The 22,768-nt window shown below is 34.2% G+C and overlaps 3 long non-coding RNA genes across 3 annotated transcripts; all 3 read left to right on the forward strand.

Moving 5' to 3' along the window:
• The first annotated feature begins 107 nt into the window (after positions 1–107).
• On the forward strand, positions 108–13,385 carry LOC122141428. The gene is made up of 3 exons (XR_006157812.1): positions 108–150; positions 12,945–13,065; positions 13,325–13,385. It is a non-coding gene; the product is annotated as an uncharacterized LOC122141428 (long non-coding RNA).
• A 3,001-nt stretch (positions 13,386–16,386) lies between these two features.
• Positions 16,387–17,806, forward strand: LOC122141426. The gene is made up of 2 exons (XR_006157807.1): positions 16,387–17,249; positions 17,695–17,806. It is a non-coding gene; the product is annotated as an uncharacterized LOC122141426 (long non-coding RNA).
• Positions 17,807–18,821: 1,015 nt separating this feature from the next.
• On the forward strand, positions 18,822–21,412 carry LOC122141425. Its single transcript, XR_006157803.1, has 2 exons — positions 18,822–19,067; positions 21,131–21,412. It is a non-coding gene; the product is annotated as an uncharacterized LOC122141425 (long non-coding RNA).
• Positions 21,413–22,768: the final 1,356 nt, after the last annotated feature.

The raw sequence follows: 22,768 nt of genomic DNA on the forward strand, positions 1-22,768 counted from the left end.
ATAAAACCCCTCAACCCAACACTAATTTTTTTTCCCCTAATTTAAAAGTTGCCTTAACAAACACTAAAAATATCAAACATCATAACCAGACAACATATCATAAAAACTCAACAATTGTCTAAACTTTCCAATTATCATTGGAAACTTAAGGTGAGATTTTCTATCTGATTATGGTCTTAATCAGACACTCTAAATTTCAACCATTGTTTTACCTATAGAGTAGAGTTCTGTTATGCTATTGAAAAAAAAGCCTTCTTATCAAAGCTGATGCAAAACAAAATAAATGATTAACCACCATCAAACACAAATCATAAAATGTAAATCATGCATTGATTTTATTCTATAAATGAATGGCAGAAAAAAAAAAACAGGGTTTAACCATTATTAAAAAATGAATCAAGAATAGTTCTGCTTAGAAAGAATTAAAACTACACTTAGAAAAAAAGGTTCAAGTTCTCACTTCTGTGTTACCTTTTTTTGCCCGTTTAGGTACTAATATGCACCCTTAAGGGGTAAATAACATACAAAGGTGTACCTTTTGAAAAGATACTTGTGTATCTTTTTCTAAGAGAGTCATACTGCAGGATCACGTTATAAGATCATCAAGTGCACAAAGTATATCATATTAAATTTTTTCATACTAATATCACTTGATTTGAGACCCTTTTGTCCAAAATCAGCACTAATTGAAGTAAAGTGGCTTCCCTATAGAGCAGAAGTTAAAGGTTTCATGTGAGCATAAATGAAAAATCCTTGCAACGACATGCTGATAAGACACTGACAAAACAGACTGACACCTCAGACACACACACACCGTCACACTATTGACACCTTAGACACACACAGATACACACTCAAACAGACACTATTGACACCTCAGACACACTCGCACGGCACACGCTCACACAGATGTATTATTGACACCTTAGACACACACTAACAAACTGACATCAAATGCAAGCATCCAGCAGCAGACACATTCTCATGCACAGATCAAACCACATTTCTGTACAGATATAAATAATCAGTACCACAGCAGAGTTTACTTTATCACCTTTTGATGGATAGTTTGCATCTATGTTTTGCAAACATGAAAATGCTGAGTGAAAATGCTCATCCATAGATCACAGTGTCTGAGGTTGTTGCAGGAATTTCCCGGTGAAAATGTTCAGACAATATGTGTATTTGAACTTAGAACAACATTGAAGTTTGATCATCTTCTGATTGTGATTGGTGCATATACAACATGACTCTCCTCTTCAGCTTTCTGTAAAAAATGCATAATACAAGATATAATAATATTTATATTAATGACAATAATAACAAGACTTTTATAAACACATGGTGCAGTTGTGATAGATCATTATACTATGAAAGCCCATTTCTGCCATTAGGCCTGTCACAATAATCAATATATCGACTTGTCACACATTATGTAAAGAGATTATGAAACACACAAGTCAAAATTAGTATGAAATAACTTTTGACATTTAAGTGATAATTTGAACTTTTTAAGTTATAATTTAAAATTTTTAATATCATAATTTCGTTTTAGTATGTCATAATTTCTAATTTTGTCATAATTATGATTTAACAGAGAATGTTTTTTTATGTAGTGGAAATGTTAACATTAGTTAACATGAGTAAACTACTTTAGTTAACAGGAACAATACTGTTATAGCATTTATTAAACTTAGTTATTATTATTTCAGCATTTATTAATGCATTATTAGAATCAAAAGTTGTGTTTGTTAACATTAGGTAATGCACTGTGAACTAACATGAACTAACACCGAACAACTAAACTTTTTATATTACCTACATTAACAAAGATTAATAAATAATGTTGTAAATGTATCGTTCATTGTTTGTTCATGTTGGTTAAAAAATTAACTAATGTTCACAAATAACCCCCTACTGTAAAGTGTTACCAATTACACTCAACATATTAACAATAAATTGTCTTACTGTTTTCTGTGCGCTTCTTTTGTAGAATGTCGTCTCGGCATAAGTGATCTCTACTTCACAAGTCTCAACTGTTTTAACAAAGACAGATGCATTAAAACCACTAAACTCTGTTCTTCACAGACTATGTCTTACAAATATAACACCAAAAACTAACACCAAAGTAACAGATTTTAGAAGGTTCTAAAATGGCAATAACAGATTTAATTATAGCCATTAGGCCTAACTTTTTCCACACACTAATAGTTACTAAAATAATTTTTATTATTACATTTAGAGAGACACATAAATCACACATTAATGATTTTTAAAAATGTATTTAGTCACCACTTGTACTAGCGTATGAAAGATGGTTCAAGTGTACTACAAGTGGCGACTAAATACATTTTATAAATACAGAGATAGTATGTTAAAAGTGCATTTAAGTTCATATCCACGGTGTCCAAAAATAGCACAGTTGAGTACACTTAGATGATCTGAAGTTTATCTTAAGAAGTACTTAATAATCACTTTTAATATATTAAGTACAAAATTAGTATGCAAAATTTATGGAAGTGCACTTGTTTTTCACCTGGGTATGAGAATAATTTTAATTAAATGATAAAATAGGGCTATCAGTTGGCAAAATACTTAGAACATATTTTTGAAGAATTATTTCTAATTTTTTTTGAAAGTAGAAGATAATACTTGCCTTCTTTATCCGTTTTTCTGTGTTTCCTGCAGGTGCAGAAGATCATGACTGATGCTACAATCAACAGAGATCCAGTAGCAGCATAAACCAGCACTATCAGAGACACTGAATCTGGAGGATATGAAGTAGAGTAAAAGAGAGACATTAATGTAAGTGACTGAATCAGTCTGATCTACAACAGAAGACAGACTTCAGCTCAGTGAATAAACACATAACGGCACCGTAATACCTGAACATGTCTGACAAAGTCCTGTGATGTCCAGATGTGTGGTCTGGTTAGTGAATGAATTGTTGATCACACAGCTGTATCTGTTTTTATCCTGATATTCCACCTCCAGAGGTAGAGAGAGACTGCTGCTGAGATCAGACACACTGATGCTGGACAATAAACTGTTTCCTTTGTACCAGGAGAGAGTCACATGACCCACATTCACCACCGAACACACCCAATGAACAATTCTGCTGTGATGATGATGATGATGATGAAGTTGAAGAACACTGTGAAGAGTTACTGCTGATGACAGGAACAGGCAGACAAACTGAGAAACATGAGAGAATAAGAGGAATATGAACAAAACAATCAGCTTATTTTCAGCGTTGTGAATTGTAGTAAATCTGTGTAATACACTTTTGTGTTAAATGAGTGTTTAGTGTGTTAACAGTCACTGAATGTGTCTGTCATCTCAAAAAAGAAAATACATAAATATTTGACTATGTAAATAGAATATATGAGCATTTCAACAAATGATCTTTGCTCACCATAGACAGAAACGTTGAATGTTTTCGATGTCAGTTTCGCTCCACTTATCTCTAGTTGATAGAGTCCAGCGTGTTCATATGTGATGTTCATGATGGTCAGAACATCATATGTAGAGAAATTTCCAATTTCTCCGTTTTTTTCAGCTACAAGGTCATTAAATGTGGAGACAATTTGCTTTCTTTTCTTCATTTTAGCTACAGGAGACTTTCCAGCTACATATTTCCACAGTATGTCCATCACCATCACATACTTCAACATCAGTGTTTTAGAGTGACAGGATCTCCCTCCATCACTGACACTAAATCACCAAACACACCTGGAGAATATAAAAAGATTTTACACAGATTAAGCTTCTGATGGTTTACAAAGCCTGAAATCAGCTTCATTCACATGTGAAGTTGAGAACAACAGAAACAAAAAACGAAATGTAAAATATCAGCGGTCTTTCAAAACAGCTGTTGTAAACTACCAGCTGTTACCATAATAGAGAGACTGTTGCAGCAGCGCTATTTAACAGATTAAACGCATGTATATGCATAATGCACAAATCTGTACATAATTTTTTCAGAACCAGATGTATATCATATTAGTATTATGTTTTTATCTCTCTCTTAGTCTTACTTATTTAAATGTTCTTTCTGTTCTCATGTTATAAATGTACATGTGTGTATATATGTACCTAAAGCTCCTGAAAAACCACAATCTGTAATGTAACATCGTAACTCTTCAAAGTGTAGAGGACAATCATGTTTAAAGTTTAAATAATTTTTGACATTATTGTATGATAATTATTGCAGACTGAAGGTACTGGTTAATTGTTCTGGATATATATAAATGGGAGATTTAGATCATTAGATCACTTGCACTTTTTGAGTAGTACATTTTTATGACATTTGTAGATGTTCATGATAACTGCAGTAGTATTTTTAAATATGTATATTTTATTAAAAATGTTCTGCAAAGAAAATAAAAAAAGACAGATATTTTAAAAAGTTCAGACTTTCTGATCATTTACACTGCAGGGATTTCCTTTATTTATTTATTTATTTTTATGAACTTTTCCAGATCTGGAAATGTCAATGAAAACTTCCCAACTCTAATCCCAACAGTGACCTGAATTCAGAATAAGTAGATCTTGTATTATATTCATACAAAATTCACAATAATTTTGGTACATAACGAGATGATAATAGCTTTATTACTCCAAAATATAAGAAAAAAAAAAAAAAAAAAAAAACCTTCACAATGATTTTATAAACTTACCAGTCAGACTCCAGCAGCACAAACAGAACAAGACAAACTTGTGAAACATTTTCTTCAGTGGTTCAGTGTGTGACTCTAACTGCAGAACTGTTAAAGTGTTGTGTGAATCCTCCCCTGACTGCGTTTCGACCCTCCTAGTTCAACATCCTGTATTAGCATATGATCAATATTGGGCTTGTTACTCAAAAAAATGTAATATATTACTCATTACTAGTTACTAATTTCAAAAGTAATATTATTACTTATTACTCCCAGCCAACAGTCTGGAGCACCGCTATGGTTTCTGGACCCCCTGAACAGCATATTCACTCTTCCCTCTCCAACAAAACTCCTATCCGACTTCTCTCCTAGAACAGACCCTCCCCCCCCCCCACCCCCCAACCCTACAACGCCCCTGTCAACAGTAATTAGTTACACTACTAGTTTCAGTACTTTTCCATTACACCCCTCAAAAAATTGGGAATTGCATCAATTTTGCAGTCTGTGAATACATGAAAGTTACAGATAAATGAAGAGTACAGCTGGCTCAAACTGATGGCAAGCCACACATTTTTAAACTTCTGTTATTTAATAAAGCAGCAAAATCTGAGTAAAATCTGATATAACCAACTAAACATGTTGGCATTGTCTAGTTGTCACACTACTTTGCTGGAAGGAACACGGAGTCGAGGATAATCGAGAGAGTCTTTATTAATCCAACACAGGGGTAAATCCAACATGGAAAACAGGAGGAAGACACACATACTGACTTGTAGATCTGACAAAACTGAACTGAAAGGACATTGCTTATAAAGACAGGCTAACAAGGGAGCTAAGGAGACACACCTGGGAACTAATCAACAATCCATGGGAGACAGAAACTGGGTCACAGAGAACATGGGGAATAGGAACACATGAGGGGAAAACACAACATAATGAGTCCAGGGGGTGTGACATTACACCCCCTCCCGGAAGGTGCGACCTCGCACCGTAGACAGAGGGAGGCGTGGGTGGGAGCAACTTGGGAGGAGGTTCCCGGTGGAGAGCGGACCCCTGGGAGGGGGCCAGCAACAGAGACCCACGGAGGAAGGAGCCAGGAGGTACCTGGAGCAGGAGGAGCCCCAGCAGAACCCAGGCCACAGCCATAATGACGGCCCGAGGTGTGAGCCGACGGGGGGAGGAGCCATGGAGGTAGGAGCCGAGAGACTGAAAGCCAGGTGTGACGGGTCGAGGATCCGGAGGTCATCAACCTCCTGTCTGACTTCTCTCCTAGAACAGTCATACAACTAATCCATTAAAATAGAAATCGAAAAACTTTCAAGTAAGAAACTTCTGTTCACCATGGTTGCATTAATTGATTTAATAAGAATTTTTCATGTAAAATCAATTATTAAATTATCTTTTTTTAGCAGTTATTTCCTTAGTTTTCAATACAACCACAATATTATCAATATTGTTTAGTAAATTACATTTAAAACGTGTAATCTTATAATTTGGTAGAGATGTCTAATACACTGGTCTAATATAATCTAATATCTAATATATGTCTAATATGATCTAATATAATGTTACTCAAGTGCAGTAAATGATGTAATGAATAACACAATATTTGCTCACTGATTCATTCAGTGACAATTTCTGCTGGTTACAAAGTTTACACCCAGTAGGTTGGAGACAAATGAGCATCTTATGTGTGAATGAAGTTCTTTGTTCCAAACGGAACCCTAAGCTCTCATGATTTTCCTCTGAGGCTGCATTACAGTCCACTTTTATGTGCCCTTCCTTTGTTAAATGTCCTTCATTTCTTTCACTTGGATTTATGTCATTGCTGACCTTGCACGAGTGTCATTACTGGTGGAGATAACGATGTTTTAAAAATATGGTCCGTATGGTCTCGTGGACATGTGTCCCACAAGAGCAAGTCTCATGAAGTCCCATTTGGGACAGAGGCTTAGTTTGTCCCTCAAGGCCTTTCTCCAAACTTTAGTACGGTAAGGCCTTTGTTAATCACCACTTTAAAAAAAAAAAAAAAAAAAAAAGAAAAAAACATAGTTTGTATCAAAATTGGAATATTCTGTTAATGCCATTATTAGCGTATATATACATATATATTTATGTATGTATAGTGGTACAGTGATATATATATATATATATATATATCTATATATATATATATATATATATAATATATATATATTATATATATACATTGAGTATGGAAAGTATTCAGACCCCCTTAAATGTTTCACTCTTTGTTATATTGCAGCCATTTGCTAAAATCATTTAAAAACACCTGATTCAATCAATAACTGAATTCTTTGAAATTGAAACCCTAGTTATATCACTGGATGGCGCTCTAATACATAAGCATATTTGTGTTTTAATATATCAGGCAATTTATAAAAAGTGCACAATGTGGATGCTGTTTTTGCAAATATGATGCTAATAATAATAATATTTTAAGGAGTCAAAATATAGGTATTTATTGTTCATTGATTGTTTCAATACCTTAGTATAGCTAATTGAAGTATTAGGTCTTGTAGACGTTCTGGTCCGCACTCCATACCAGCTGGTGGCGGAAATGTGCCAACCGTAGAAGAAGAAATGGTAACTCTCGTCTTCTAGTGGTCAAACGCTTTATTAGTTTCGTTTCTTTTCTGAGGTGTGTGTTTGTGTTTAGTCTGCTTTTCTCTAACGGTTTTAGGTTTACAATGCAGACACAGGGGAAAGACCACATGATTTACAAAAAAATCAAAAACACAAAAACATGCAGACCAACACACAAACACACACACAAACACACAAAAACAAACAAACAAACACACACACACACACACACACACACACACACACACACACACATAAAAATACAGATGAATCGGAACGGATGCTGTTGCGGGTGTGTTATAAACAACAGAGAGGGTCATTTAGTGTCACTGCACACGTGTATTAATGTTTTATTATCATGTAGCGTGAAATCCTCGACACATTTGATGCTCTTTATTTGACTGAAAGACTGTTTTGTGTACTTTCATAAACTCTCGGCGGCATCTGCTAGGTAGCGTTTTGTGTCATTTCTCTTCGAAATGAACGCAGATGTGTTTATCATTTATTAACTTTAATGAAAAGCTTCAGTCCTGTGTTACTGTGTGTTGCTGAGAGGTGTGCTGCTATTTAAAGTGACCTCAAACAACCGGACGATGAATCGGGTGAAAAGTCACTCTCAGGAAACAATGAACAAAAGAGGGAACTGAGACATATCTACAGACCAGAATATAACAGAGACTTTATCATATCAGTCATGTGGGCTCTTTTACCAGTAAACATCCCCCACTCAGAGCACACTCAGCAGGTACTACATTACCAGGACACTGCACTAACCACGTATTTGATATCGATTTTTGCTACTAAAATTAAAAAGACGAGTATCGTTGAATAACTCCTTAACTCCATCACTCATGTTGTGTTCCCTGATCCTCAGGTGGTGTTACACAGCTGGACCTGGAGCAGATATCTTGAGCAGTCAACATTTGTCCTGATCTTTACAATTAGTCATAGGAAACTTAAGGTATCTGATCTTGTAATGGTTATTATCAATCACTTGAGAATTTCAACCACCTTGTTTTACCTACGGACATAAGTCCTGTTTATGCTATTGGGAAAAAAAAAAAAAAAAAACTACTATATATATATATATATATATATATAGTATATAATGGCGGATAGATATACGCTATATATTATGTATACTGCTTGGTTAGTTTTTCTCAACAAAGCTGTTGCAAACCAAATGGAATGATTTACCCACCGATCAAGAACAAATCATAAGATTGTACCAAGCTATACATTGAATTTATTCATTAAATTTGACCCACCGACACTGGCAGAAAAAGCAGGATATACCTTTATTAAAAAAAAAAAAAAAAAAACACTCTAGATGATGTATTCTGCTTAGCATGATTTGAAACTACAGAAACTACACTCAGAAAAAAAGGTAAGCTGGTGCATCACCTTTTTGCCCATTTAGGTACTTAAATGCACCTTTAAGGGGTAAATAAGATACAAAGGTGTACTTTTTGAAAAGGAACTGGACATGACAGCTTTTGTATTTTTTTTTCTGAGAGTGTAGTACTGCCGGATCACTGTATGAGATCATCATGCACACAAAGTATATATATTTGATTTGTTCACACTGAAATTTCACTGTTTTTGTCAAAACCCTTTTGTCAAAAATCAGCACTAAAGGAGTCATGACATGAGAAATCAAAATTGCCTTGATCTTTTGGTCTTATAGAGGTCTCTGTACCATTTTAAACATCCTGCAAGTTTCATAGCTAAAACAACCTCCTCATTAGTAACAAAGCATTTATTTAATCAGCTCTAATCAAGCGGAAGTCGTGGCCTATGGTTAGAGCGTTTGACTCCTAACCTTAATGTTGTGGGTTTGAGTCTCAGGCCGCAATACCACGACTGAGGTGCCCCTGAGCTAGGAACTGAACTGCACAGCACAAATACCTAGCCACAGCACAAAAAGCTTGCCAATGCTCCGGATGTGTGTTTATGGTGTGCACTTGTTCAATGCTGTGTGTGTGCACTTTGGATGGGTCAAATGCAGAGCACCAATTCTGAGTATGTCACACCACACTTTTCCACATTTCACTTACCTCTACCAAAACCCCTCACAAAGGCATTCATTTGGATACAGTGGGAAAAGGTGATGTCATCCGGGCACAAAGATTTGAATAAACACCGCCCCAAGAGCAAGACCTCAACCTAGGCCCAGCCCACCGGCATTAAGAGAGTAACGCAATTTCGATTCTCTGTATGTATGTACTGTACATGTGGAAGAATTGCACATAAAGCAGACTTGACTTGACTTGACTTGACTTCAGTGACTAATGCTATCACACTGAATGTGAGTGTCACATCGCGTCAAAAGCAAACCGAAATTGCAGTCACTGCTGCCATCTTGTCTACACTGGATACAGTATAGAGATGCGCATTCACTTTCTGACACAGTCCACGCGCTCGAGTCTGTCGACAATCAGGAAAACTGAGTAAAAGAACATTCGCTTTGATGCGTTTGGTTTAAACAGCTCGTTTGCGTCTTTGTAAAGCTATTAGAAGAATCGTAAGACGTAAGCGTAAGAAACAAGGGGATAGTTTATTTTTAATGGCAACCCGGATCGTGTCAGAGGATTGATCGGAGGGTTTTGTTTTGTAATCGAGGCACAGTGTCAGGGAGAGTTCACAAAGAAACATTTGTTGAAAGATGAAGCTGTACTAGATCTGACTGCAGCTGTATCACTAACCGGAATGATTTAATTAAGATTTGTCTGGGAATTACCGCTTTATTTTGATTATGTTATCAAAACACTCAAAACATGCAGTAGCGGGGGGCGTTGATACTGTTTGATGTTAGCCAATAATAACAGCGGCCGATTACTGAGAAGCCTTAAAGGACCCGCCCCATAAAAACAGGCTTTTTCTGAGAAAGGTTCAGAATGAGGGTTGAAAAAAACTCAAGCAAAATTTGAAAATGATAAAAATAAATCCATGTCGTGACCCCTTTACTGATTTTAGTATTTTTTCCTTGCAAAGACAAACTTATCACATTAGAATAAAATAAAAAACCATTGAAACCACATACACACAAAACAGACTGACACCTCAGACACACTCACACCGTCACACTATTGACACCTCAGACACACACACTCTCACCGTCACACGCTCACACAGACGTATTGTTGACACCTCAGACACACACAGATACACACTCAAACAGACACTATTGACACCTCAGACACACTCGCACGGCACACGCTCACACAGATGTATTATTGACACCTTAGACACACACTAACAAACTGCCATCAAATGCAAGCATCCAGCAGCAGACACATTCTCATGCAAAGATCAAAGCACATTTCTGTACAGATATAAATAATCAGTACCACAGCAGAGTTTACTTTATCACCTTTTGATGGATAGTTTGTATCTATGTTTTGCAAACATGAAAAGCTGCAGTGAAAATGCTCATCCATAGATCACAGTGTCTGAGGTCGTTGCAGGAGGTTCCCAATGATCAGACAATAGTCTAGTACTTAGAACAACATTAAAGTTTGATCATCTTCTGATTTTGATTGGTGCATATTCCACATGACTCTCCTCTTCAGCTTTCTGTAAAAAAATGTATAACACAATATATAATAATACTACTAATAATAATACTGATGACAATAGCAACAATAGGAGTACAGTTCACTACAGGGCCTCAAATGAAGCCTTCTTTTCACCTGTCCACATTTTACATATATTGTGCAATAACTCAATATATGGATTACTGTGACAGGCCTAAGGCAGTAATGAGCTTTCATAGCATAATAATATATCACAAAACTGCACCATGTGTTTATAAAAGACTTGGTACTACAAAAAAACAAAAAACAAAAAAACATATTACATTTATTATTCCAGGATGGAAATCTGAATCGACTCAAAGCCGCAATTCACAGTTCTGGTACATATGTGAATGTAACAATGCAAAATGGTGCTCTCTCACAGCTAGTGTAAAGGGAGTTTCACAAAAGAGAGAATGCATTTTTGAATTCTTCTTGTGCTGTATATTAATTTTTGTTGTTATTGTTTTTCTATGTAAACATACATTAGATGGATGTGTTTGACTGTCTTTTGCAGAATCTTGTGCATGCAATATTATGCACGCACTACTTGCATTATTATGCTGTTATATTATCATTATATATTTAGTTGCATAAAATGGTCTTAAAATGACAATACTACCACAATTATTTCTGGGACAATACACTGACCAACAGAAAGTAGTTATGGTGACTATAAGGGAAAAAAAAACTATAATAATAATGCTCTAGTAAATCATAACAAAAAAAGAAAAGTGACAAAGTCAAAATTATGTGATTAAAAATTACAAATTATAACATGCTTGAGTCATATAATGATATAATGATTAAAATTAGTATGTCATAATTTCAACATTTTCAATTAGAATTTGACCTTGTAAATCTCATTACTTACACGTTGTATATTGATTTTCTAATAATTAGATTTTTTCATCTCATACTTTCAATTTAACATGTCACAATTTCTGTGATTTACCAGAACATGATTATTTTTACTTATTTATTTTTTTTTTTTAGTGGAAATGGACTAAAATATTAGCCAGACAAAATCAAACATACACACTGATCTACATCAGACTCTCTTCTGAAATTATAAGGAAATAGTTTACAGTAAGGTTTCATTAGTTAACATTGCTTAACAACATTAGTTAAATACAATACTTTTACAGCATTTTTAATCTTATTTAATATCAAATTAAACATTTCCTAATGCATTATTAAAACATAAAGTTGTGTTTTTTAACATTAGTTAATGTACTGTGAACTAACAGTGAACAACTGTACTTTTAATAAATACTGTAACAAATGAATTGTCCACTGTTTGTTCATGTTAATCAATACATTAACTAATGTTAACATATGAAACCTTATTGTAAAGTGTTACCAATTATACAGATACTCAAGAAATTAACGATAAATTGTCTTACCGTTTTCTGTGCGTTTCTTTTGTAGAATGTCGTCTCGGCATAAGTGATCTCTTCTTCACAAGTCTCAACTGCATTAAAACCACAAACCTCTTATTAGATCTGGTTCTTCACAGCATCAGTGTTATTATTTCTGCTTTCAAATTTAACACCAAAGTAACACTTAAAGATTAAAAAAATGGCATTAACAATTTAAATTAGCCATCAGGCCTATAACTTTTTTTCCACACACAAATAGATCCTAAAAGAGTGTTAATCATTACATTTAGAGAGACACACAAATCACACATTCATTTATACGTATATCAAACACAAATGTGATGTTTGACAAAACAAAGTTTTTTACAATCTTTTTATTTAATCAGCACTTAAGTTCAACAAGCACAACAAAGTTATCATTCATATGAATTTCAGAGCACCAGCCACATCTTTACGCATGTAAGATTCATAAAGCATTTTTTTTTTGATGAGTTTTTTTTTTTTTATGAGATGAGTAAAGAACGATGCTCAATGTCATTATACACAAATAGACATTTATTATAACAATGAAAAGTATGAGAATACTTTCAATTAAATTACAAAATATGGCTATCCGTTGGCTAAAATATTGAGAACATATTATTAAAGAATTATTTCTTATTTTACTTGTTTTTTTATAAAGAGAAAAATAATACTTGCCAGTTTTTCTGTGTTTCTTGCAGATGCAGAAGATCCCGACTGCAGCTACAATCAACAAAGATCCAGCAGCAGAAACAGAGATCAACACTACTATCAGAGAAACTGAAGGAACTGAAGTAGAATAAAAGAGAGACCGTGATCAATGTAAGTGAATGCATCAGTCTGATTGACAACAGAACAGAGATCAGATCAGTAAATAAACACATATATGACCGCTGCTGTACCTGAACATGTGAGACAGAGTTGAGTGATGTCCAGATGTGTGGTCTGGTTGCTGATGTGATTGTTGAGCACACAGCTGTATCTGTTTTTATCCTGATATTCCACCTCCAGAGGTAGAGAGAGACTGATGCTGAGATCAGACACACTGATGCTGGACAATAAACTGTTTCCTTTGTACCAGGAGAGAGTCACATGACCCACATTCACCACTGAACACACCAATGAACAATTCTGCTGTGATGATGATGATGAAGAACATTGTGAAGAGTTACTGCTGATGACAGGAACAGACAGACGAGCTGAAAACATGAGAGAATAAGAGGAATATGAACACAGCTGTCTCATTTTCAACATTGTGAAATGTAGTGAATCAGTTAATTTTGTGTTGAGTGAGTGTTTAGTGTGTTAACGCACACAAAATTTCTCTCACATCAAAAAATAAAAAAAAAAAAAAATATACTACTAAAAAAAAATATGATATAAATATTTCGACAAACTATCTCTTCTCACCATAGACAGAAACATTGAATGTTTTTAATGTCTCTTTTGCTCCACTTATATCTAGTTCATAGAGTCCAGCGTGTTCAGATGTGATGTCTGTGATGGTCAGAGATCCAGTCTGATTGTCCAGCTTCAGTCTGTCTCTGAATCTCCCATCAGGAACATCAGATGAGATGTTTTGCTTCTTTTTGCTCATTCTAGCAGTTTTAGACTTTTCAGCTCCATATTTCCACATTATGTTGTCGCCTTCATGTATTTCAGTAATATTAGTTTTTAAAGTGACAGAATCTCCCTCCATCACTGACACTGATTCACCAAACACACCTGAAGAACAGATTTGACATGGATTAAATCCTTTACAAATCCTGAAATCAGCTTCATTTACACGAGGTTGAGTGAAGTTGAGAGCAGCAGCAGAAACACGCTACTGTTATCATTACAGAGAGTGTTAGAATCAAACAGACAGAGAAAACACTGATACAACACTTACAAATTGCTGGAAATATGTTTAAAATATCAATTAATAGAGTATATGGCAGCATAATTTATGAAACAGAATAAAAAATTAATAAATAAATACAACTACAACAACCCCGAGCCCCCTTTATAGTAGCCTAATGCTACAGTTCATGATACAGTTCACCACAATAATGATCTATTTCAAAAATGTCACTTTAACTACACAGTGATACACTGTATATACACATCAAATACCTTATTGGTGCAACACATCTTTAATTTGTTTTAAAGTGTAGAGGACAATCAGTGATTAAAGTTTCAGAATTTATTGACAATAAATAAATAAATAAAATATATATATATATATATATATATATATATATATATATATTATGAAAGATCAATGTGTAGTCTTCTATGCACTATAAGGTTCCTGCACATTTTGACCAGTGAGTTTTCCATGTTGTAGACGTTTATGATAGCTGCGGTATAGTATATATATATATATATATATATATATATATATATATATTACTATATATATATATATATATATATATATATATATAAATTACAAATGTATTTTTAAAAGGACAAACTGTAGCCTGATATATATTTCAACATCTGAAAGCAGCTCAACAGAAAGTTCACACTTTCTGAACATTTCAGTTCACTGTAGGGATTTCCATTATTCTTCATGACTTTTCCAGACCTGGAAAAATTTATGTAAAGTTCCCAAAAGAAACCTGAATTTAAAGTTACAAGATCTTGTATATTATATTCAATATTCATTGTTGTTGTTTTTTTTTTTGTTTGTTTGATTTTTTTTCAGTACATAGCAGCAGATGAAAATATTCAAATTCTAATTTACACCTAAATGACAAAAAAAAAAAAAAAAAAAAAAAAAATTATATATATTTTTTTGTAACTTACCAGTCAGACTCCAGCAGCACAAACAGAACAAGACAAACATGGGAACCATTTTCTTCAGTGGTGCAGTGTGTGATCTAACTGCAGAACTGTTAAAGTGTTGTGTGAATCCTCCTCTGACTGCGTTCGACCCTCCTAGTTCACATCCTGCATCTGCATATGATATAATGTTAAAGTTCATCTAACCCTTATTAAGATTTTTACTGGTTTTAATGGATAAAAAATATCATCATTTTTTTTATAAAAAGGTTAAGGGTTCATATTACTGCCTCAGTGACAGCTTTTCTTTTGAGAGTGTAGTTACCCGACTGTGTGAAAGGTCTAAAAGTAGAACATTACTGCGTGTGAATTGTGGAACAGTGATTTTAAAATTATGTTTATTTATTCAAAATTGAATGGAAAAACCCAGAAAATAAATTTAAAACCATGTTACGTTCTCACAGTACTGTCTTTACTGATGTTTATATTTTGAGTCACACTTAAACCAGCTGTGGTTAGTTTTCTAAATTTGATCCATTGGGTGGAAAAAACACGTCAGTGAAAAATTGAAGGTGACGAGTTTCTTCCTGTGTTGCTAATATTTAAAGCATTAATATAAATAAAAAATAATAAAAAAAAAGAAACTTTATGGTCCAATTCATACTAACTGCATGCCATCTCCAGCAATGGATGAAATGGGCGCAAGATCATCGAGATTGGAAGAAAATGGCCTGGTCTGATGAATCAAGATTTCTATGCTGATTACAGACAGAGGCTACGGCACCTGGATACACTGTTGGGTGGACACAGGCCGGTAGCAGTGTTTTTGCTTTGGGTAATGTTTTCTTAGGACACTTTAGGCCCCAATATCCTAATACAGCTGTAAGGTATATGATAATCGTTGTGGACCAAGTGCACCCATTCATGACAACTGTGTTCCCTGATGGCCATTAATGCCAAATTATACTTTGTTGTTGTACACGTATGCTAGCGTATGCATACAGTCAACCGTGTAGCCTTTCAAAGTACACTCCATTCGATTTTTTGTGTGAATGCAGGCGGTAGAACCATGCGCTCTTGAAGCTTCATCCATGTCCACTGTCTGATTTACTTTTCTCCATAATTTATGACTGATAAAAAAATATTTTGGGACACTTTTAAACCAAAGCCTGGGCTATCCCATTCTATCTCGCTCACTAGCGCTTGTCAATGCGGCTATCTGTTGTTGTTGCAGTTTCTGATATATAGTTGTTGTTCCATCTCTTTAGGTTTCTACTGTGAATCAATGACCCAGGACAGTGTTGCCACCTTGTGGAACAACTGATTACTGCAAAAATTCAGTGCACATGTGCGACCTGCATGTACAAAAAGCATGTGCGGTTACAAAAATCTGATTTTTGTAAGTATAGTATAGTGTAGTATAGTAAGTATATATGGTTCCAAAAATCAGATGTTGCATGTACAGTACACATGACAAAATTTGGATCACCCGCACTGTACGCTGTTCCTCGTGTACACTCAAAAAGTGAAGAATACTTTGGGCTTTACCAACAGGATAATGCGCCATGCCACACTGGCGGAATCATCAAAGAGTGGTTTGAGGAACATGATGGTGAATTTCTGTCAATGCCTTATCCTCCAAATTCACCTGACATGAGCCCAATAGAACTTTTGTTGGTCAACTTGGAAAAGGGGAATTTATGCTACATCACCACCATCCTGCAATGTACGGGAACTGGAGGACTGGTTGTTGACATTATGGTACAAGATGCACAGGAGTCGCCTCCTCGTCAATCAAGTCAAATCAATTCCTAGATGCATGGCTACCGTTTTGCTGGCTAAAGGAGGTCCTGCAGGTTATTAGGTGGCTATAATGTAATGGTTCATTGGTGTATATATCTAATAAAAATTTACCATAATCTTTCATCTAGGAATATTGGATTTATTTATTTTACTAGAACTCGTCAGAAGACACATTTTGTTTACTAAAGCTGTAGAAGAGTAAAGTAAACTGCTCCATCTGCTGGGCACTTTTAGGCATCCAAGTTAGCAAGCATCCAGGCCACCGTAGTTATCATGCACCGATCACGCGAAGGGAAAGAAAGTCTCGTCACCACATTGTCAGAAGACTGTTCAAATACAACCTTTTAGCTTTGTTTTTGCTCGGTCAGAAAGAGATGGTTCGTTTTTTTTTCTCTCCTGATTCCTGTCGAAGTTTTGTGCGCTAATGACCAAAAGTAAGTGGTTTATCTTGTATAGTGTTTTTTAATGCGGATTAAGATGATTTGTCGAGTTTATAGTCTATATAAGATTAGACAGATGCGCGGAAGACCCGCGGTCCTGCACGAGCGATAGTTTATGTAAACATAAGCGCTGTAAACCAAATATGTATACCTAGAACCGTCATATTCAGTTAGTGTGGTTGTGATGTGCCCGCCTAAATGCTAGTTAGTTCAGAAGTGTGGTTATGTACACTTAATGTATATCTACCCAGCTTTACGTATGCTGTTTAAATTTTTAAAGTTTATATGCTTAAGGATGCACATTATATATTGCTTTAAAGTACTGAGTACAGCCTTATATCTGATGATGTAACCTGATCATTTACATTTGATAATGTTACCTTGTTTGTTCTAAATCACTTCATTTATGTAATTTTTATTTCTCCTTTCCTTTGTTTAGGCTACATACACATACATTACCCACACGACCATGCACAAGTTTGTACAGACCAATGGCTATCCATACCAATGTAACCAGTAAACTTGATGGACATTAAAGTAAATGAACTGGAGTTTCTGTCTCCGTGTCCTCACTGACACTCCATGGCGATGACCAAGTATACCAAGAACCAGCACACCTTCCCTTCAAAAGCTGTCAGTATATTTACAGACTCATAACACACCAGATGGCAACACTTGAAAAGAAATGACAATTATAAAGATATTTTATTTTAATAAACTGAAGTAATCTATGTTTGAGTTTGTTGTTATATATTATTATAAACTGCAGTGACTACGAAAACAGCAACATCTAAGTCTTCTTACTGTTGTGATACAGTCTGACAGTAATCTGTGTTAAGTGCACTAAGGTTAACCCTGCCTGCTTTAAATGTCTAAAGATAATTAACAGTTAAAAAAAGTCATCAAAAAGTAATAACATGTAATCAGTTACATTAGTTTTTTTTTTTTTTTTTAAAAAAGGTATGAAATAATTACACTATACCTATTTATTACATTTAAAATAGGGTAACTTGTCATCTGTAACCTATTACATTTCCAAAGTAACCTTCCCAACACTGAATACAGCTTAGGAGAGTGCATAAAAAAAAGGAATCAATGTGGCACAAACAGCAGAAAATAAACAAATGTCAGAGAATAGTTATGAACTAAAAGGTGTGAGTCAGGGCCCATATGAGCTCTCTAGGATATTCTGTTTTAGTCATTGTGTTTTGGTGACCTTTGCATACACAGGCACCTTCTTTGATTTCTGCAAAGAAAAATACAAAATACAGTCAGCGAGGAACCGGCTAATTCAATAGTTTCACACACACACGTTCCTAACCCTAAACCTACCAGTTTGCATTGTTACACTTTCAGATAAACATAATTTACTATTTTGATTTTTATTTTATTTTTTCTCATAGGGACCGCAGGCCGGTCCCCACAATGTCAAAAAGTGGGGTTATTTGGATTCTTTTGGGGACCACAGTGTAGCATAAACAAGTACACACACACACACACACACACACACACACACACAAAAAAAAAAAAAAAAAAAAAACACACACACACAAATAACACAGCGCGATTAAAAAAAAAAAAAAGTAAAAGCGTCTTAAGCATAGACTGTATAAAAACAGGTCTTAAGGCACCACTTTCTCATCATCTCTCCGACCACGACAAACACGGAAGTCTACAGTAATAACCCGAGATGATAAAGACTTGACTCTCTTTCTTCCGGGGTCGTGCAGAAAGTTATAACTATAGTGACTGACAGTTTCCTTTCACAAAAAGGTGACCGGAGGTGAACATAACTCATGCAGGATTATTACGGTGAGTAAATTATTATTATTATGGACGATCTAATCATTGTATATAATAGTAATAGCAATAACCTTTTTATCTTCATTGAAAAAAGTCGAAAGTGAAAGTGATGTTATGTGACAAAATAATAAGCAGTTAAAAAATCGCAGTTGAAACGCACCACAACAATAATGTAAACGGCTGATCATTGTGATCGGATTACCGAAAATGCATTGTTACAATGATGCCAGACATAGGCCTACGCTAATTATCGTATTCGTATAATATTTTTGATCTCTGGACGATATACGATCAATAATGAAAAATCCCATAATGTACAATAATTTTTAGAATTTTGTGAAACTTCAATGCATGTTGTCATTGTCACACATATCCAAAGCCCTGTGTATGAAGCTACTAAGTCATTTACATAAAAACTTCTAATTTAACTTTTGTAAAGAATGTTACTGATATATATATATATATATATATTATTATTATTATTATTATTATTATTATTATTATAGCTGGTATGTGAACCCTCCTTGTGGACGCTTTTCAGGCACTCTTAACTGTCACCGTCCCGTATACGGGACGCCTAAGTTTACTTCAATATATTACAATTAAATCCTAACCTAATCATGAAAAACTATATATCATTGGAAAGGTCTAAGATTCCTAAATAGATATTTGACCACTCTTTGTTGTTAAAAAATATGTAGGAACAGTAATAGATTAATATATGACAAGAGTGCACCTCAAACATATACATCATAAAAGGAGTTCTGACCTTTGTCACAAAAAATCTTTTTTGCTTCCTTTTACCCCATCACATGTTTTTAGCAATATCATCATAAATTATATATCATTTGAAAGCTTAAACCTCCAAATTCATCCTGTGAAAAACCATTTTGAAAATCAGAACACTGCGTTACCATGGAAATTGTACTTTTGAAAGCTTTTAGCGAGCTCCTCCCGCTTTGTGGGAGGTGTCATATTCCAAATATATTACGGTCTTTTAGAATCAAAACTTCTCATAATCTTGACAAAATACATATCGTTGGAAAGGTCTGAGTCTCAAGATTCCATATTTGGCAGATGTTGTCATAGACATAATATTGAGAGAGAAATTGATACATTTGTGACAGAAAAATGCATAAAAAAAATTCAATGGGGTTTGAATGGCACCCGGTGGCTGTTTGTGGTATAACGCCTAAACAAAATTGCATAGGAACCTTATTTTTTATTATATCAACTTCAAATTTGGAACACAACTTATTTAGACATATGTCTTTAAATTAATAGCAATTTTGGATTAAAACATATTTTATAAAATATTTATTTTATATAAAATATAAAAAAAATAGTACAGTACATTTTCTTTACAGTAAATTTAAACTTCTATAACTTTTTTATGCTTTCATTTTTTGAAATGATTTCACTTCTGCAATAATCTGCAGATTGTCTTCTTTAAAAAGAGACCAACCTTTGGTCAGTATTCAAAAGCGTTTATGAATTATAACAATTTAAGTTTGAATAGTGTACTTTCACGTCTATGTTCAAAAAGGGGGGTGACAGTTAAGAGGTTAAATTATTTATAGTTACATATAAGTGCTGTTCTAGCACTTATTAAAACTTTGTAGTAGAAACATTTTTCATTATATTATTTAATACTAAGCATTTTTCAAATGTAGTTGCTTTTCTGTGTTATTGTGTATGGGAAAAACAACAAAAAGTTAATACTATATTTCGTCTCATATTGTTACTCTTGCAGCACATCCTCTGAGTCAAACTGAAACCTGCTGCGGTTGGTTTACTTCAGAGTTGTGTTTTTTTAACCTTGTAAGTGAAAAACGCTTATTGATGTGTTGCTTTTTATGAACCTCACAATCAGTTTTACAGTCAAATAAAATAATATATAATGTATGCAATATATATATATATTATATATATATATATATATATTATATATATATATATATATACCACACTTTACTCACCCTCAGGCCATCCAGGATTTATATGATTTTGAACATCCCATGTACTTGTAATATTAATAAGTAATAGTCTGTCTGTCTCATCCTTATCCCAAGGTTACAGTGAGCCGGATCCAGAACAGATGGTGGACCTGCACCTGGCATCTGAATTTTGCAATGAGGGGAAGACTATTTCCACAGCAGCTTCACCTGAACAACACCCAAAATCCATCATCTCCCTGTTATCACTTTAAATCTGCTTTAGAATAATCTGTATTATATGAAGGGCTATATAAACTTGACTTGTTAGATTTGTTGTATTGAAGAATTCAGCGTTGTAGCACATATTATCTTAACCCATTCACTCAGACCCGTTTAATATGTGAAGGTCTGAATGCAGTGGATTTTGTATTACAATAGCACATTTGATCTCAAAGATGAATATCTGAATATATATATACTATAATATATAAATAGATGCTATATATATAATATATATAATATATAATATATATACACACCACACACACACACACATACACACACACACACACACACACACACACACACATACACTTTGCTTTGTTTGCGTTATTAAAGTAATAAACAATCATTTAACCAATTAATTAACTCCTGACGGGTTAGGATTAAGCGCTGTAATAACTATATATATATATATATTATATATATATATATATATATATATATATAGATATATATTATATATTATATATATATATATACGATATTTTACTATCGGAACAGGACGAAAAGCACTTTTCGTCACTACGTCACTGGATACGCAACTTCCATTTGGAGATTCCGCTTTCGCTTTACGGGAGCAGCTAACGCAGACAAACACTTATTAATAAGAATTCGTATTTGTTTTCTGAGCGGAAAAAGTGATTATGAAGCTTATTTTTTTAATGCACTCGCAGTGACTTTGTTTTTTTACCCTACCATGGTGAGATCTTATTCGTTACAATCTCCCTTTTCCTCTTGTATGTAGCTAGGCCTATACGCGACTTGGGCGTTTTGAAGCCTTATTGTTCGGGTAATGGTTCGGTTTAAAACAGCCTAACACTGTTCACAGAAATCTATGGTCAGTGAAAAACATTTTAACATCAAAAAACGGTTCTATGGCAGTTGAACAGTTTAATTTACGTGAAAATTGTATAATTTTTCATGTCTCGTAATGGTATAAACAAGTATGCTAACTTGAGTAAAAGTTTACATTTCTTATCAGTGCGTAAACTGATCCAATGTAGCTTGGATGTAATCTGAGTTGCTTTTGGGTGAAAGCTTTTGCCAAATTCGTAATGTTTACTATACACATTAATTACTAAAAAAATTAAATAAAAAAAATAAAACACGACACTTTACGCGGTGTAAAGTAATTATTTAATGTTATTTTGTGGGTACTAGTCATGTGTGGTACATAGTCATCTTTGTAATATTTATTATATGAGTCTATAAAAAGTTTTTATTAACTGCTTGTTCAAATAGGTCTATATGTAGAGGGAAAGAGTTAAAATTATGAATCAGGAAGTGGATTGTGTTGAATAAGGTCCTCCATGAGAAGTGTGTGTGTTTGTGTAATGAGTGAATGTGTGAATCACATTATGAATCCAGACATATTTCTCTCTGTTATGATCGTAGAAAAACATTTTACACGCACTAATGTATATTTTGCTTCTATTTCTTCTTCAGTTGCGTTTGATAAAAGTATCAGTGTCTTTGATGGAGGGAGATTCC

This window comes from Cyprinus carpio, chromosome B22 (assembly GCF_018340385.1).
Source record: "Cyprinus carpio isolate SPL01 chromosome B22, ASM1834038v1, whole genome shotgun sequence".
Lineage (NCBI taxonomy): Eukaryota > Metazoa > Chordata > Actinopteri > Cypriniformes > Cyprinidae > Cyprinus > Cyprinus carpio.